General features: G+C 46.3%; 1 long non-coding RNA gene across 1 annotated transcript; it reads left to right on the forward strand.

Annotated features, from left to right (window-relative positions):
- Positions 1–288: 288 nt before the first annotated feature.
- LOC106723895 lies at positions 289–11019 on the forward strand. The gene is made up of 3 exons (XR_001359637.1): positions 289–371; positions 4895–4902; positions 11010–11019. It is a non-coding gene; the product is annotated as an uncharacterized LOC106723895 (long non-coding RNA).
- Positions 11020–18758: the final 7739 nt, after the last annotated feature.

Genomic DNA, 18758 nt, shown 5'->3' on the forward strand with positions numbered 1-18758 from the left:
ATTTTTTCCAGGTAAATTTCCAGATTAGGATATTACAAACTTCCCTTTTTAAAAGTAAAGGCATTAATCCTGGTTCTTTTCAGTCTTTCCACATTCTTAAAAATGAAGTCACTCTCCCACAATTTTAGCCAATAATAAGAATACTCTTATAAAATTTCTTACCCTGCAAGAAATCTACATTTTTAATTTAAAAAGGTGTTTCTACCAGTATTTATAGAATATTTAAAAGCTGATCATGCAGAAAACAACGAGGAAACAAATGGTCAAGGCTTAAGACCTCTGCTTTCACAGGCTTATTTCCAGATCTCTGTCATGGATTTGGGTATCATCTAAGAGATTTCTGGATTGAATGGGTTCAAGGGCAAGGACAGGTATGGTGAATTTTCAGATTGTGTCAATCTTGTAAGTCTCATGCAAGACAAAGTCACATTTTCCATAAATATATTAAAAATCCACTAGGAAGTAAAGGAGAAAAAATGGGAGAAAACATCTGAAAAACCTCATAGCTTATACCTTATATCATGAGTTACAGGGTCTGCACACTTATTGAAATTTTGGGGCTTAATAAAAACCCAACATTTCCATAACACACACAGCATGGATACACCCTGTAAGTCAGAACAGCCCCAAAGCTATAAAGACCAAGGTGGAAGCGTGAAGGTGACTACCTTGAAATGAAGTTCAGGTATCTCAGGCACTTCTGGGTATCTCTAGGGTTGGGGGTTTCTCAGTTTAATGGAGATAGATGCTTGTTTAAAGGCTCCGATGCAGAAAACTCACATTGCCCTAACAGGTCAAAGTTTGGTATTCACCAATCTCTGTGAGCCTGAAATTTATGTTCCTGCATCCTCTCACTGGTCCACCTGACTGCTTAGGCCTCTGGTCTGCTCAACACTGCTGGGGATGTAAAGAACTTAAGTTGACTGCACCCTCTACAAAGTTCTACAATGCAATAGCCAATCATGGGTGGCTGTTGACTCCTCAACAAATTTCCCAAACCTGCTATTACACACCTTTTCCACATTCCTCAAGCCCCCACCAACCCCACTCTTTCTTAACTCTGGGCAAAAAATTTAACCCCTTGTTTCTTGAAATCATGATTGGAATGAACTTAATCAACTTGCCTTTTGCATTACCTTTAGGCAATTACCTTTTACACCACAAAATGCCTTGTATCCTTAACCATTACTTCCTTTCTCCTATTCTACTTTGCTTCTAATGCAAATATTTCCTGAGCTCTAGAGCCCAACCCTTCCAGGTCCCTCCAATTCCCTACTCTTTCATGTATTTCTCTCTCTCTCTCTCTGCATCTGTACCCACAGTGCTCCTGCCCCTACTCTCATAGCTTTCCTTAATCATTCTATTTCTTTTTGGATACCTATACATACTCTATTCTCTCTTATTAAAAACCAAACTTCTTTGGATCCTATCACCTATTCAATAGATACCTATACATACTCTATTCTCTTTTATTAAAAACCAAACTTCTTTGGATCCTATCACCTATTCAATATGCACCCTTCCATTCACTACCCAACTTCCTAACCACACACACACACACACACACACACACACAAGATCTCCAGGCCATGGGCGAACACCTCCAGGTCTGTGGATGGCTCTGACTATTGGAGAAGGATGGTCATTATTTTGAGCCAAAACTTATTCCTTAACAGATTTGTCCATTGGTTCTAGTGTCATCTTGAGAGACCACACAAAGCATGTTTAATTCCCTGATGCAGACGATCTTTCTCCTGTCCTACCTTCTCTCTGAACTTCCTGAGCTAAGCACTTCCAGTTCCTTCATCTCTTCTTTACATGACCTAGTCCTGAGTTCCCTTGCCTCCCTGTTAACAGTTTGTCTCTTAAAAGGTTGTGGCCAAGAGTAAATGTAGGTTTATATATATGCTCTGCCTAATACAATACAGCAGGGTTCTCACCTTTATTCTCCTCATTACACTTTGCTCAGCACAGCTGCTGAATCCTTCTGCTGTTAACTTAAACCTCTAAGACAGTGGTTTGCAAAGTGTGGTGCATGGAGCTTCTATGTCCGCATGACCCAGGAAACTTTAATAAATGCAGATTCTTGGGCCCACCTCAAACTTGTTCAATCTGACAATCTGGGGGTAGCACCTGGAATCTATGTTTTAAACGAGTATGCTCGATGATTCCTAACACATACAAATCTGGAAAAAATGCTTTCTCAACATCTGTTGCCAAGCCTGGCCTCCTCCTCCTGTGTTTGTGCAGATGGGTTTTTGGATCCAAGACAAGACCTTCCATTTTCTTGTACTATATTTCATCTTGTTAGAATTAGTGCATTGCCTCAGTCTATCAAAATCTGTTGAGTTCTTTATTCTGCAACATATGCTTCATGACAGCCACACATGGATTAAGACCCAAAATCTTGATGTCCCAGCACCAAGAATCCCCCTCCACAACTATAGTCAACCAATTACTAACAAACTCATACTTCACCTTCTTTCCCATGAGGTCAATGGACAAATTGTCATTTGTCATGTTGCCAACTGCCTTGGTAAAGCCTGGATGTTCTTTGTCTTCCATATTTCCCAGATCCACTGGTCTATATCAACCCTGTCAGAGGGAAATGAAGCATGCTTACATGCCATTTACACATGCAGTGTAGACTCTGTGGCCAGGCAATGGACTGCAATGTGCAGAATCCACCTTCTTTTCCTGTGACCTTTTTCTGAACACCTATGGAACTTAGGGTATAGGGCCCTGACTTGTACTATAAATGTTCCTGTCCACATTAAAAAGACTTTTTAAACATGTTTTTATTCATTTGAGAGAGAGAGAGAGAGGAAGGAAGAGGGATAGAGGGATCAAAACAACAATAAAAGAGATACATTGATTGGCTGCCTCTTGCACACCACCTACTGGGGATTGAGCCTGCAACCTGGGATGTGCCCTGACCAGGAATGGAACCAGTGACCTCTTAGTTTATGGGTCAATGCTCAACCACTGAGCCACACTGGCTGGGCCCTGTCCACATTTTGACTCTACTACTAGACAAAGAGCTCTTGAACACTGAAGTTGTGTCTTACAGGTCCCTAAATATCATAAGGTAATGAACACAATGTCCTACTCAGTGAGTTTTCTTTGAATGGATGCTTTTTTTTTAATAAGATGAAAGCAGACTCCACAGTGAATATTAGGAGACTATGCTCCTCAGGCATGAAGAAAGTGGTGTGTCTGGACAGATCTCCACAGGCCCAATTGTCTCTCTTAGTCACTGTGCATTCAAATGAGCTTGTTAGAATAAAGGCAATCTTTGAAATGAAGTGTGATGAAAACACTGAGAAATGATGACACAATTTCTGAAACATCACAACTTTACTGGAATCTGTGGCAATAGCCAAATGAGACATAAGAAAGCGTTTCCAAAAAACCTTGGCTTACTGGAGCCACCTAAGTCAGCATAGCATGCAAACAAGTTGATTATGGTTTTCAATCTAATGAGACCCTTTGAGACGATATAGACAAAGTGTATCAATAGGTCATGAGATGCTGGACAAGGAGATCTAGCTTCCTTCTACATCACAACTGCTAACACATCTGATAGTTATCTGCTGTATAAGATGGCGAGGGTAAACAACTATAAATGAATGGGGGGAAGTTCTGTGGTTTCCTCGGGTCAAGTGACTTTCTTCATGGTCACATCTTGTCTTTCCTGTTTCTTACAGGCCCAAGAACACTTGACAAACACTCCAGAACATGCCCCTACTGGAAAAGCCACACAGCCCAGCTCCACATACCTGTTCTGCATGAGGTCTAGGGCAGTGGTTCGCAACTGGGGGTGGGGGGTAACTTTCCCTCCACCCCACCCAGGAACATTTGGCAATGTCTGGGACATTTTTTGGTTGATATAGAGGTGCCATTGGCATATAGTGGTAGAGGCCAGGGATGCTTCTAAATATCTTATAATGCACAGGCCAACCTCCCTCCACCAATAAAGAATTATCTGGCTCAAAATGCTAATAGTTATTATCTCCATAAAAATTTCAAGTAAAAAAAAATATGAAGAGCACCACTTTGGGGAGTCCCTGGTCTAGTGCTATGATTCTGATCCCAAACCTGGAAAGACCGACAGATCCATATCAAAGGGTCATGACCTGCTGTGGGTCTGTGAAGTAGCTCACAGGTGACAGACACTGCAAGGCACTTAGCAGTGCTATGGTGAGGTGAGGGTACCAAGGCAGGAAGCTCTGCCCAGTGGACTGGTTTGATCGGCAGCCTGAATAGCAGTAGGGATACCCATAGCTTTGACCTCTGAGTCACTTACTGGAAGGGCCCTCGGTCACCTCCACTGGAGGGCAGATGGAGGAACGCGGACTCAGTAGAAATGTGCAAGAGGCAGCAACAAGCCACATTCATGGTCACAGAAGGGCCCTGAACAACAGGTTAGGAAGATGTACTAGAGGCTGTAAATATTCAGGATTTCAAGGAGGACATTAAGCAAATGTTCCAGCTGGACAAAGTGTGGGGGTTGTGCCGGCTGCAGGCAAGTCTGGGTCCTATAGGAATGAAAGGTGACTCACTTTACCCGAAGTCCTGGATGGCAGACACATCCCCCCCCCCCCGACTTGCTATTATTTTTGATACGGCCAAGATTTTAAACATCACCAGTTTTCTACATCACAGGGAAGCTGGTAGATTTAATGAAGCCTCCAGATTCCCCTTGAGAGATGATTACAGCTCTAATTAAAAACGGGGTGACGGACAAGAACCCCATGGGACTCTCTAAGCAAGTGGCATTCGCACATCTTCTTTCATGGACAAGATCTCGTTGCTCATGTCAGTCTGGGCTCTTTCCAGTAAAGGTGAGTGTTGCCAAATTCTAACACATTATGATATTTAATGTGGTTCAAAGATCAGGAAGTATTTAAACTTACAAGGGACAAGAAGTTTATAAGCCAAGTTAGACTCTGATTTCTTTCACTTCGTATACCTGGACTCACCATCTGCATGATTACATGTAGCCTAGAATACAGGAGGAGTCACCTGGGTAAGGCAGGTCAGGGAGGAATGAGTGGGAGGTGAGGGTTAGCACTCCACACTCACAGAGGGCGTTAGGGACCAGGTGGGTGTGGCAAGTCAGGGTAGATGGAGGGGCCACAAGTCCAGGTAATCAAATGAGGTTTAGAACATTATCAAGTAGGTCTTGAAGGTCAAGGCAGTCAAATGTACAGGCTCAGGAGATCAAACATTGAGACAACAGTTTCAGAAGATGAACTACGAATAGGCGCTTGTCTTATCACAAGAAGACTGCTCTTCTAACCCCTATGGTCTAATCCCTATGGTGCTGGCCAGTTACTGGGGAGCCCTGGCCCTCCATAGGTTCTGAAAGGGGGGTCAGAACACTTAATCTCCATAGCAGAGGGGTGGGGTGGGTGATAGCCAGAGAGAACCACCAGCAGCAGACCCCAAGAGGCCGATAATTTAATAATGATCATCAAGTCTTTTATTAATGACTGGCAATATTTGGAGATTCCCCTCACCAACGTTCAGACCTGGGGATTTGTCTGTAGGATTTAAGGGTGAAGAAATATTCCTGCACCCAACTGTGTTTGCTTTGAGGCTGATGGCACCCAGCGTCATCGGCAGCCGCGATTCCTCCCCAGACAGCTCCATGTGACCTTCAGAATGTCTTCCCATGATTCCCAAATAGGCTGGGTTTTCTCTCCTGGGAATATCTTGCCCCTCTCCATCAACAGCTACCCGAAACGTCTCCTTGAGAACCCCTTGCTTCCTACTCTCTGCTCGCCAAGTTCAGTGCACATAACTGTACTTAAGCTATATGGGCAATTATTTTTCTTGTTAATTATTTCTCTCATGAGGCAGGAGGTACTTTGAGCCCAGGAGCCATTTGTTTGAGCATGTGGGTACCGTGCGCCTCGCACACTACCTGCCGCATAGTATACGTTCAATGAATGTTTGTAGAGGGAAAGGAGGGAAGAGGTAGGTAGAGAGGTTAAAGAAGCAGTAAGACCACCAACCGGGCAGACAGCAGTGTCAGGCTCTTCCCCAAAGGATTTTGGCTCGCCAGCCTGGGGGAGCCCACCTCGGGGAGAGCTACAGAATGGTTGGCAACGGCAATTCAGTGGCTGCAGGGATGTGATTCCCACGGTGCTTACTGGCAGAACCCCCGGGAATCCCTCCTTCTTGGCCTCGCCAGTGACTTACCTTCCTGGAAGGCCGGCACACAGCTCTGTGCTGGCCACACTTCTGCAGAGCCCGCCAGCACAGCCAGAGGTTGGCGGTGCCAGAGGGTGCCTCCAAGGCCAGAGGCCGGGCCTTGCTAAGTCTTGTCACACTCCTACCACTTTCCCTGGAGGCCTCGGAAATGTGATGTTATTGTATTTTGTCACCATTAATAATGATCAAAAACTGTCCACCTCCGTTTTGGCGAATTGCTTTTCTCTATTTGCCATCCTCATCGGATGAAAGAGTTTGCAGAGCCGGGTCCTCATTTAAAAATTCCCCATATAGCCCTGACCGGTTTGGCTCAGTGGATAGAGCGTCGGCCTGCGGACTGAAGGGTCCCAGGTTCAATTCCAGTCAAGGGCATGTACCTTGGTTGTGGGCACATCCCCAGGTGGGGGTATGCAGGAGGCAGCTGATCAATGTTTCTCTCTCATCGATGTTTCTAACTCTCTATCCCTCTCCTTTCCTCTCTGTAAAAAATCAATAAAATATATTTAAAAAAATTCCCCATATATAGCTTTTGAAAGTGCTTCTTAATTCTCAAACTAGTACCCACTACTGACGAAGGTTATTGTAACCAACACCCCGGAATACATCTATGAGGATTTTTCAGGGCCCTAGAACTTGACAACACAGATCGCATCTACTTTCCATGCGCCTTCACAAACCAATAAATTCAGTCTTCTCAGGAGATTCAATAGAACAGTCAGCACACATCCCCAACAGCTGTTAGAAATCGGTTCTGTAGACACAGAACCTATTCAAAGAAAGTGCTTTTAAGCTCGTTGTTGAACATGGTAATGTAATATCTTGCAATCACAGAGTTAAAGAATGTTTGAGCTAGAAGGTATCTTATAGGCAGACTGGTCAGAACTAGGATGCTGAGAGGCCCGGCTGGAGTGGGTAAGCAACTTGCCCAAGGACACACAGCTAGTGAGTGGTCCAGTGTGGCTAGAAACCAAACACAATGACCTCACACCACCTTTCTGCTGCTTGGTATCAACGGTCTGTATATACATGGTAACACAGACACACACACCCCCACAGAGAGGAGCCTTTCCTCACATAGACTGAATTGTCTGCAGAAACTGACAGCCCTGATAAAACAATAACCCATTTAAATTGAGGGCAGGACTAGGCCCGGAGCCTTCCCAGCCCCCCAGAAAACAGAACATTGTTTCCGTCCAAACCTTGCACTGAAAGGAAGCCTGTCAGCTGGCAATGACCTCGTGAGACAACTTTGGGGAGAGCAAAGGGCCGAGAAGAGAAAGGCCTCATTCTCACTGCAAACAGGAAAAGGAGAGAGAAAAAGAAAGGTCTGTCTCCACACAAGCTTTGCAGGGCTGGCTATGAACTGCTCCAGTCCGTTCTGTCAAATAGCCGCCTTCAGAGAAGCAAGCCAAGCGCGAGAACAGCGGCTCGGGGACGACTGCGCCCAGGACACGGCGCGGGACGGTGCACACGCGCCCTGGCTCTCTCGCGCCCTGGGAGAGCGCTTATATGGGCTCCGTGAGGCTAGGTAATAAACACGCTGTCTTCGCCCGGCTATTTATGGGTTGCTCAGGGCATCCTGTTCTCTCCAGTGCCCTCACCTGCACAGACGGCGCCCGCAGACCCCGAGTTTAATAGGGACAACGGTAAATGGGAGCGGCTCTGTGGGCCCCACATGCTCCTGTTTCCCTGGCCACCACGCGAATTGCAGAGAAAGGTCAGTCTGTGTCCACACACCTATTCTCGGCCCCCTCCTCCAGGTTAAACCCCTCCTCCTTTTCCCCCAGCTCCTCGTGTTCTTCCTTCCTTTCAGACATCTCTCGCAGACATCTCTCCCAGATACCCTTCTGTCTTACCCCGCCAGGCACTCTCATTCTTCCGCGATGGGTCAACCACCTCGGGGAACAAGAACAACTGTGAAGCCTGCGCAGCACCAGCTGTCACCTCGGGCAGAGGCTCTGGGGACCTCTGGCCAACCAGGCGCACGCGAGTGAAGGAGCGGATCTAGTCCTACCTGTTGCTGACTGCCAGGTTCACTCAGGAGCCGTGCGCTGCCCCCACACACATTGCGTTTGGGTTGCAAAGGAGCGAGATGCACGTTGGAGAGCGGGGAGTGCGTCCAGGCCAACAGACGTCTGAAGGCTACAGAGGAAGACGCCAGAAGTGTCCACTGGATGCAAGACCAGGGTCGGTCAGTTGGGTCAGTTTGGGGGCCCTTGTCGCTCAGCTCCTTTGGGGGTCGCAGGGCTCCCGGAGCAGATGGGTCCTGCATGAAGGGAGCGAGTCACAGCTGCATGCTGTCCCCCCGGGGGCCATCACTCAAGCCTGGAGCCCGGCCACCTCTCAGCCTGGTCTTCATCTTGGGCTAACCCGTCGCACCCTGGAAACAGACAAGACAGAGGAGGATGCGTTAACTCGGCTGCTCCCCGCAGAGCGCAGCTCGCCATTGCAGCGCTGATTAAATACAGGACATTATCTCACCATAATGCCCTCCTGGCCGCGTTCCCAGGAAAATTCTAACTAATCATAAAAATAGAAAGAAAAACGCAACCTAAATTCCATTCCTCGTCTTAAATGAGTGATGTGTTCACTTTTATTTATTTTTCTGGAAGCAAGGCGGGAAAAGAAAATGAATTTTAGGGCTTAGAAAAACAAGCTACTAATAGTACTAAGTAGAGCTGGGCGGTGGTGCAGACAGCGGGATGCAGCCAGCGCGGCCTGGGCGGGTCCGGGCCCTGCTCCTGGCTGCACGCTTCGAGTCTTAAGCTGGAGCACCCAGGATGGTGGGAGGGAAGGGGGTGGTTGTGGGGCCAGGTGTGGACACACACACATATGCACACACACATACATACACACACGCATGCACACACAAATACACATACCCATTCAAGCTAGGTGCTCAACGGCACTTTTATGGCCCTGGCAGGCAGATGCTCTTCCAATCCTCCTTTTCAGCAATGAGAGGAAGCCTGTCAGCTGGCAATGACCTCGGGCGACAACATCTTTCTCTAACATCATTCTCTCTCTGGAGACTCGGGCACACGATTTAGCTATTCCCTGCCTGGAGTTTTTCCTGGAGGTTCATCTAGCCACTTCCTGCTCACCCTTCAGCGATCAGAGCGAATGGCACTTCCTTCAGGAAGCTGTCTCCAAGACCCCTTTCCCGACTCCAGTGCGGTGCTGGTGGTCTACACCTCCTGCCCAGCTGTCACGTGGCTACAGTTCACGCACTAATTGGCTGTTGAAGGGCTGCCCCCACCCTAAGATCGAAAAACGACTTGTTAACTACTTTGTATGTAGCTGGTACCTAGTAGCTGTTCAACTAACGGCGGTGGTGGGTGCATGCTGGCAGATCGGCTTGGACTCGAAGGGTACTCTCTGTTCCTTTGGTCCGTACCAAGCTGGGAAGTCACGAGCGAATGTGGAAGCCGATCTCGGTGGGTCAATAACACTGGGTATCATGCCCCTCCCAGGTAATTTCTGCTATTTCTTTCTGGGAAGTCTTCACGGAGAAACCACGGGAGAGTGCAAAATCCAGAAAACCAGCTTCTGAGGTGCTCTGGTAATGTTACACGGGATGTAAAGAAAATAAAGGACACACCCCACCCCGCTCCTGTCTCCACCTGCCCCCGCGCCGGCACTGGCATCCCAACGCGGCCATCCCCCATCGTCGCTGGGCCGCAGTAATGGGCACTGCTCCTTGATGGCCAACTTCTAGCCGGGCTAATTAAGCATACTGAGCTAATAACCTTCCATTTTGGGACCAGGATTATTCATAATTTAATGTATTGCTGCTGAAACATTAACCTTTCGACAACTGGCATGCGGCCCACGGCAGCCCGAGTGCTGACCATCTTTCAGTAAAATGAGTGTTATTGTTAAAACGGGTATAAATCATTCATGGCTGCAGCTTTTGTGTCAGACCCTCCGTGAAAATAAGCAGTAAGCTGGGTAATTTATTTACCTTTTGGTGATTATTTTTTATGATTTTATGATCATATTCAATGATTCATAAACATTGGCCTGGTGCCATTTCGTAATCATTTCACATTTTAAATATGGTGCGGCTGTCCTGCTTTTCATCTTTAAAAGTTTCAGGATTGATACCGGGCAACTTGATCCAGGCACAAATGCAATTTCATTGGAAAGACAGAGGGAGGGTGGAGGGTGGAGGGAAGAGGTCCCAGCCCCCTTCGTTTGAACAAAACCATTTTCAATGGAGCTGTTCGGAGCTTCCACTTGTTGTAGCTTTGCACTCACCGCAGCCAACTTTCTTTGAAGTTTAACACACAGAGGGCGCCTTGAAATCTGAATAAAAGCACAGGAAAACGGTTAACAAGCTTCTGGTTGGAAAGATGATGGGAAGGAGCCGAAGGGCGGAGGGAGGCCTGGAAGGTCTGGCCTCGGGCCAACAAGGTTGGGAGCCACAAGTCTTCTCCCAGCACCTGGTTGGGGAATGTGAGTCTCTCCCCTGGGGTTCTGGAAACTTTACTGCCTGCCTGCCTGCTCCTGCGGCCAGCGCGGGGTTTGGGCTCCCATAACGGTTCCAGAAAGGAGCGTTTTCTCCTTATGGCAGCAAGTAGGAGCTGGAGGCTGAGAGGCGGGCAGGAGACTGCCGTCCATTCCACAGACTCTCTAGGTTCCCTTCACGCTTCTTAAACCAGCAAAACCCCCACAGAATTCCTAGTGTGTAGTAGGTGAAGCTGACATCCTGATGGTGAAAAGGAAGCAGGGTGGGGAGAGGGCAGGCAGGAAACGTGACGTCATGCTAAGACTCCTCTTTGAGGCAGGAGCGTGGTGCGGAGCAAGCTTGCTCCGGGACTTCTTCTCATGTCGGGTGTGCTGGCCCAGAGGGGACTCGGCCATAGACAGGAGCCATCGCCCCAAATTGGCAATGAGGTCTCCAAAGGCAGCCATAAGTATGTGCTTTAAACAAACAGCCACATCCATAGGAGAAGCCCAGGCAGATACGAGGAAGAGAACGGATGCGCTACTTGCTGGGACAGTTTGAACTGAGTAGCTCTGAGACGGTCACTATTGTCTTCTCTATCTTCAGCTTTTAAATTCGCATTTATAGCATTCATATTGGTCTTTATTTTGATTGTCTGGTTTTAGGATTTACCTGGAAACACACACACACACACACATACACACACACACAAAATTATAATCTATAATAATAAAAGTGAAATATGCTAATTAGACCAGACCTCCTTCTGGACGTCCTTCCGGATGACCTTCCAGACGAAGCCAGGGCTGCGAGAGCCAAGCCCCTTGCACAGATTTCGCGCATTGGGCCTCTAGTTATATATAAAAATTTAAATGTTTCATCATGCAAGGCAGTGACATTAATCACATTTACAATGTTACATAACTGTCGCCCCATTTCCAAAATTTTTCGTCACCCCAGACAGAAGCTCTGCACCCATGAAACAGTAACTCCCCCCTGCTCCAAGCCCCTGGAGACCTCTAAGTTCTGTCTCTACGGATTTGACTAGTCAGAATATTTTATGTAACTAGGATCATATAATATACATCTTTTTGTGTCTGGCTTATTTCACTGAGCATAATGTTTCCAAGGTTCATCCATGCAGTGGCATGTCTCAGAACTCCGTGCCTTTTTAGAGCTCAGTAATATTCCATTGTAAGGATAGACCGCATTGTGTTCATCTAGTCATGTGCTGATGAACTATTGGGTGGCTTATACCTTCTGGCTGTTGGGAATAATGCTGCTATGAACGGTGGTGTATGAGAATCGGAGTCCCTAATATATCAGGACTAATATTTGTTTTCATAAAAGGTCATTGCACATTATATACACTCATCTAACTTGATCATGGATGCTCTGCTTGCTAGCTTGGCAGTGCTGGCCTGGGCACAAGCAGCCAAGCCAGTCCTGCCTGGGGGTGAGTCTCCGGCCTCCTGTCAACACTGCTGCTCAGAGGACTGTCTGCAGTCACCTTCCGGCACGTCAAGGCCGGTGCAGGCTACGGATTCAGCACCAGCAACTTCCATCCTCTGTGTCGGATGAAACAGGCTGCCTCTCAGGTTTGATAAAGAACAAATTAAGAAACAGAATAACCTGGCATGAGTGAGATGCCCTTCAATCATGTCAGCCAGAGCAGATGTTGTCATGAAATTTGATGTTATGGATTTATTTCCTAATATAAAGTCTAAAGGGGAAAACAGCGTAAAAGCTACTCTGTGAATTGGACATGTCTATAGAGTGTGAATTGGATTCCAGACAAAATATTGTGAATGGTTAATAGGGTCAGTCTAAGTATATTTGCTGAAATAATCTCTTGGATATGCAAATATTCTGAGAACTACACTGTCAAATTTCTATTGTATCCTCTTATCTATGTGTTCACAGAGCTGCTACATGTTGTAACAAATGAAAAATGTGAATTTAAAAAAATAATGTCACCCTAAAATAATACTTCACTTTGAATAGTAATTTTTGTTGTCAGGATTTTAAAATTTTTGTCACACACTGGACAGCCAGGTTCTTAGAAGCAGCATTAGTTGGAGATATTAAGAGGTGAGCTTTGAGTGTCCTGTTCTGAGCAGAAACAGAAGTGGGGTAGGGCTAGGAGGGAGCGAGAGCAGATCACTTGTTCATCTTTTTAAAAACAATATCTTCTTATTGATTTCAGAGAGGAAAGGAGAGGGAGAGAGAGATAGAAACATAGATGATGAGAGAGAATCATTGATCGGCTGCCTCCTGCATGCCCCACTCTGGGAATCAAGCCCACAAAACTCGGGCATGTGCCCTGACTGGGAAGCAAAGCATGACCTCCTTGTTCATAGGTCGACGCTCAACCACTGAGCCACACCGGCTGGGCCACATATTCGTCTTGATCTGAGTCCCTTGTCTGCCACCAGCACCTGCCACGCCTTGGGGTTATCCCTGTGGAACTTCTGCTTCTGGCTCTCTGGGGCCCCCTCAGTGGAATTCCCCTTTCTAGGAACACTGTCGTGAGGACTTGAGGTGCTACCATCACATTCACCATCTCACCATCGTCATCAGCCCATTACACATGAGGATGGGGGCAAGGAGAACGCGGATGAGGAGCTCTCAGAGAGAAGCCTTGGGTTTTACTGTTCACAATTTCCAGGACTCTGCCATCAAACTGCGCAAACTAAAACCCTTAGCAAGTAGACAAACTGGTTGACTTGCATATCCTCTCCTTTCCCTAATTACTGAGAGTTGGGCTAATGAGCAGAGAAGGAATGAAAGGTGGACAGCTGATGCATGACCCTACCATACTGCTCATGTTCTAGAACAGCCCTGCCCAGGTACTCAGAAAAATATTTATCAAATAAATAAACTCACTAGATCCTCAAGAGTTGACATGACCTGATCGATGGGTGGGCCTTTTCCTCTTTGATCTGGCCAAAGAGGGTCTCCTGAGTTTGAGTAACTTTGCAGATTTTTGGTAGAAATATCAAGAAGTGGCAGAAAGTGGCTTTCATCCCACTTAAGTCAGAACATCTCCCAGATTTTGGTTTACAGGTTAGAATTCCCAGAATTCTCTAAAGCAAGGGTGGGGAACCTTTTTTCTGCCAAGGACCATTTGGATATTTATAACATCATTTGTGGGCCATACAAAATTATCAACTTAGAAATTAGCCTGCTATATTTGGTCAAACATTTAATTAACTCACCCTTAATGTCTTGGCAGGGCCAGACCAAGTGCCGGATGCTCCCCACCCCTGCTCTAAAGGGAGGATTCTGTGGGTAAGACATCAGAAAACAGCTGGTCATCAGCACCTTCCTGGTGTTCTCTTTATCCATTAATAGGCTCCACCATCCTTTCTCCTGTACTTCAGACCCTTCTCACCCCCTCCATTCATTCTCTAACCATCAAACCCCATCTGGTCTGTATCCCATCAGCTCAGAGCCCCGGGTGCCTTTGCCCTACCCAATCTGATGCCAATGTCCCTGCTCCATTTCCCTTCTGTTCCCATCCCGCGTGTACCCTTAGAGCAAGGATTTCTCAATTGTGACAATGGCCCACCGTTTCAGAATTTCTGGGGTATTAATTAAATATGCACATTTCTGTGGCCCATATAAGAGCTACCAAATCAGAATTTCTAAGGTAGGGTTTGGACCCCCCAGAATCACATAGAAAGTGAAGAACATTGTCTTTTGACACGAGGACTACCATTGCCATATTAATAAGATATAGTTCTATGGTGTAGCTATCGTGAATGAACTTCTGTAAGGCTACTCCTTTCCTGCATGCGTATGGAGGGAGGGCACAGGAATGAGGGCTGGTGCGAAGTGGACACTCACCATCTATTGGGAGGGGAAAGGAATCCAGGCAAAGTGGCGTTAGCTCTTTGGGGGCCTAGAGTGTGGTCATCACAGGTGGGTGTTCTGGAAGCCTTTGCAAAGCTCTCTGCTGCCCTTCCTATGATTTTTACAACTGGACGTGTGATTTGAAAAACAATCCATTTGTGAATGGCCTTTGGATTATCCTTATCTCTCCATTTTCTTATAGAAAGCTTCGGCTACATTTTCCCAGATGCTCTAAGACAGGATTTCTCAACCTTGTCACTATTGTCATTTTGGTCCAGATACTTCATTGTGGGGGCATCCCTGGACTCTACCCACTAGATGCCTCCCTGAGCTGTGACAACTAACAAAGTCTCCAGATACTCCCAAATGTGCCCCGGCAAGGGGGCAAAATCGCCTGGGTTGAGGACCACTGCTCTAAGAGAAATGCAACTCAGAGCCACAAAGAAGTTTAGCATCTCTTCTGAATTCAATTTTATGTTGAGATTGTCTTCTTCCTGACTTTCTTCTTTCTGTTAATGACACCACTGCTCTTCAACCCACATGCCCCTCACTAATTGGGTATTCCTCCTCAGTACTGCTTCTTCCATCCTCACCTCTGTGCCTCTACATTCAGAATTGGGGACCATGCATGTGAATTAGTCACAAGATGCATCTCAAAAGCTGCCTCTTCCAGCCTCTACATTCAGGGTACACATCCCGCCTCTCTTCTGGCATTATGTCCTGTCCATTTTGGGGGGGGGGTACATTTCTGCATGCTTATCTGTTTCTTTCACTGGATTTGAAGCTCTCAGAAGTGAGTTTCTTTGCTTTAAGTCATCTTCTCTTTTCTATATCACAGGACCTTGCATGATGTTGGCACTTGGAAAAATATTTGTTGAATTGAATTGAACGGGTACATTTCTTAATCACAGCCCCACCTCTGGCATTTGGTGATATTTGTATAGATTTTTTGACCTTTCCAAGCACTCTCACAATCATAATCACAGCTAGCCTCTCTCTCCTTGGTATTTGTGTCTTTTAATTTATCTGCATATGTTAAGAAGAAAATTACCACCTCAGCTCTATCAATTATTGGGGGACCCTGAGCAAGTTCCCAACTTCTCTGAGCCTTAGTTTCATCCTCTGTAAAAAGGTAGTAATAATAGCACCTATATCACAGGTTGTTGTAAAGGTTGAATGAGAGAACACATGTAGTGCTTAACGTGGCTCTTAGTATGTTAGGTGCTCAATACACGGTAGCCACTGGGTCCTGGTGGCCCTCCATATATATCTGTGTAAAGGCCTCCCTGGCTCCCAGTTCTACTGGACAGGGTTTAAAATCCTGGGCCATGAGCGCTTCAGGTCTCTAGTCCCACCTTCAGGCATTGTCCCGTGTAGGTCATACTCAGCACCTCATATTGGACTCTCCCTCTTCCTTTAGCAAGACTTGCATCGTCGTCTTATTCCTCCAGCCCGTCCCAGAGCAGCTCCCTCCACCTTCTCTCTCCTCCCCTTGGACACCCATTGCAGCACATTCCGAGAATTAATTCCTTCCTCACCCATGTTTCCAGTCTTTGACACTCCCTCTAGTATAGCACTTTCCATATTGAATTACATTTAATTTATTTTTGTATTGGAACTCTTATGTGAGCCCATGAACTCCTCAGGGTGGGGCTCATGTCTCATGCCTCTTTCTGTCCCAGTCACAGTGCCTGGAAAATTCTAAGAGTTCAATGAATGTTTTCTATGTTTAATGAAATAAAAACACCTTTTATTTGTAAAACAGGGCTGTTCCGGCAGATACTGTGAAAGAGATGTAGAAACCAAGACAAGGACTTTGGTAGTTTAGCCCAAATCCCAAGCTAAATGGGGGATATCCTGATACCCTTAGTCAAACTCCTTGTCTCGTGGTACTCGGTTTCTCATGGAACATTTGGTGATGCTGGCCTCAGAGGAAGACCTGGCCAAGTCTCTTTGGGACAAAGTACATTTATAGGCCAGGTTATGAATGCACCTGGAGCATTACGAGATCTCCAGAAGGACACCCTGGGACCACTGACACAGTAACTGGGTAAAATGGTATGCTTAGCCTCCGTACTCTGGAATTCCATGCTACTATGGATTCATATATGACCATTTGGACAAATCTCTCAGGGAAGGGATGAGGGTATTTTCTTTTTGAGATACTGGAAAGGTTCTCACCAATTAGGACAGGCTAGCTGATAGCTCATAGGCGAACCTGTGCAAAAGTCATGGGGACAAATAGCATCTCTAGAGAACAACACCTTCTGGGCCACAGTGGACCCCAGGTGTAGACCTGACTCTGAATCCCCTTCACTTGGCTGACTCCTACTCAACTTTAAGCTCAAGTGTCACTTCCTTCAGGAAGCACTTCAACCCCGCTCTCTGTCCTCCCAAGTGCTCCCACGGCATTTTATTTATTTATTTTAAAATATATTTTTATTGATTTCAGACAGGAAGGGAGGAGAGAGAGATAGAAACTTCAATGATGAGAGAGAATCATTGATTGGCTGCCTCCTGCATGCCCCCTACTGGGGATCGAGCCCGCCATCTTGGCACGTGCCCTTGAGCAGAATCGAATCTGGGACCCTTCAGTCTGCAGGCCAACGCTCTATCCACTGAGCCTAACCAGCTAGGGCTCCCACAGCATTTTATGTTTGCTTCCATCACACACTGTCGAGTGATCAAACTCAAGTCTGTCCCCCACTGGACCATGAGCTCCCTGAAGGCAGAGCCTGTTGATATGTCTGTCACCAGACCATGCTGAAAGCACAGGAGATGATGCAGGTGTCCTGCAGAGGGAGTGGGGCTATCAGATACCAGGTCATTACACCCAGGCACCATTTATTGTGCGTGATGACATGAGTGCTTTCATCCTTGGCCACTTTTTATTAACAGCCAATTTTTATTAGTTAATTATAAGATAAAAAGAAAAACACATACATGAACACATACATGGTTATCTAAGTCAAATATTTTTCTCATGGCCTTCAAGACGTTTACAATTGAGATTTCTTTGGATCCAGTCTTCCCTCTGCCTCCTTCTCTCTCCCACTCTCCTGTATGCCCACTGACCACCTCCCACCTCTGTGCTTCTGCACATACAATCCTCCCTGCCTGGAACACCAGCCCAGACCAGAGGAATTATCTCCATCATCCACAATCCAGTTCAAATGTCCCTCTTAAAGCCTTGCCTCCAAGCCATGCCAGGGGTTTCTCCTCTTAGTTCCTGAGCTTCTGCTACTGCCTGGCCATTCTCATCAAGTTCTGCTTATTTCTGCTTCTGTCAACTAGTGTGTAAACCCCCTAAGGCAGTGGTTCTCAACCTTCTGGCCCTTTAAATACAGTTCCTCATGTTGTGACCCAACCATAAAATTATTTTCGTTGCTACTTCGTAACTGTGATGTTGCTACTGTTATGAATCGTAATGTAAATATCTGATATGCAGGATGGTCTTAGGCGACCCCTGTGAAAGGGTCGTTCGACCGCCAAAGGGGTCAAGACCCACAGGTTGAGAACCGCTGCCCTAAGGGCAAGGATTTTGTCTGTTTCTTTTTCCCACACCCAGTACCAGCTGTTAGGTGGCTGAATGATCACGAAATAAGAATCTGTGTAATTTGACATTTCTTTTTTATTCAATGAAGTTGATGTTCTTTACCACCTCTGACAAGGATTGAAACGTACACTGACTGGTGTCTGGTGTCGGTTTTTGGTTTCCAGGACTTTTGTTCTAGAGGAATGAGAGCCCAGGCTTAAGCAAGTTGTGAAAGTCTCCTCTAAGGGCGATGAGCTTCAAAGGCTATAAAAGATTGAGCAGCAAGGTGACTGCCATGCTGCTGTTGAATTCCACTGTCTTTGTGGTGCTCTTGGGTCTGGTCAAATCCATCCACCAAGCTGATATGATGTTTGCAGCTAATTGTATGCACAATGCAAAATCTTGTGCAACAACAAGTGAAGCTGTTCAATTCTTGCAAGCTGGAAAAAACTGGGCGCCCATTTGGCGTTTGCAGATGTGACTTTGTCTCCTTGTCTCCATCACAACATTCATCAATTATCCATCGGCAATGAGGACGCTGTGCCTGTGTGCAGTTAATCGGTCTAGTTCCAAGGGTGTTGTCACGTGCTAATTATGTAACAATGCACTTGGATGCTATGTGGGTAATGAGAAATGGGACATGGCACTGTTATCAGGCATGATTAAGTTTTGCTAATGGATGGGACTAACTTTGCACCA

Source organism: Myotis brandtii, unplaced genomic scaffold, assembly GCF_000412655.1.
Source record: "Myotis brandtii unplaced genomic scaffold, ASM41265v1 scaffold670, whole genome shotgun sequence".
NCBI lineage: Eukaryota > Metazoa > Chordata > Mammalia > Chiroptera > Vespertilionidae > Myotis > Myotis brandtii.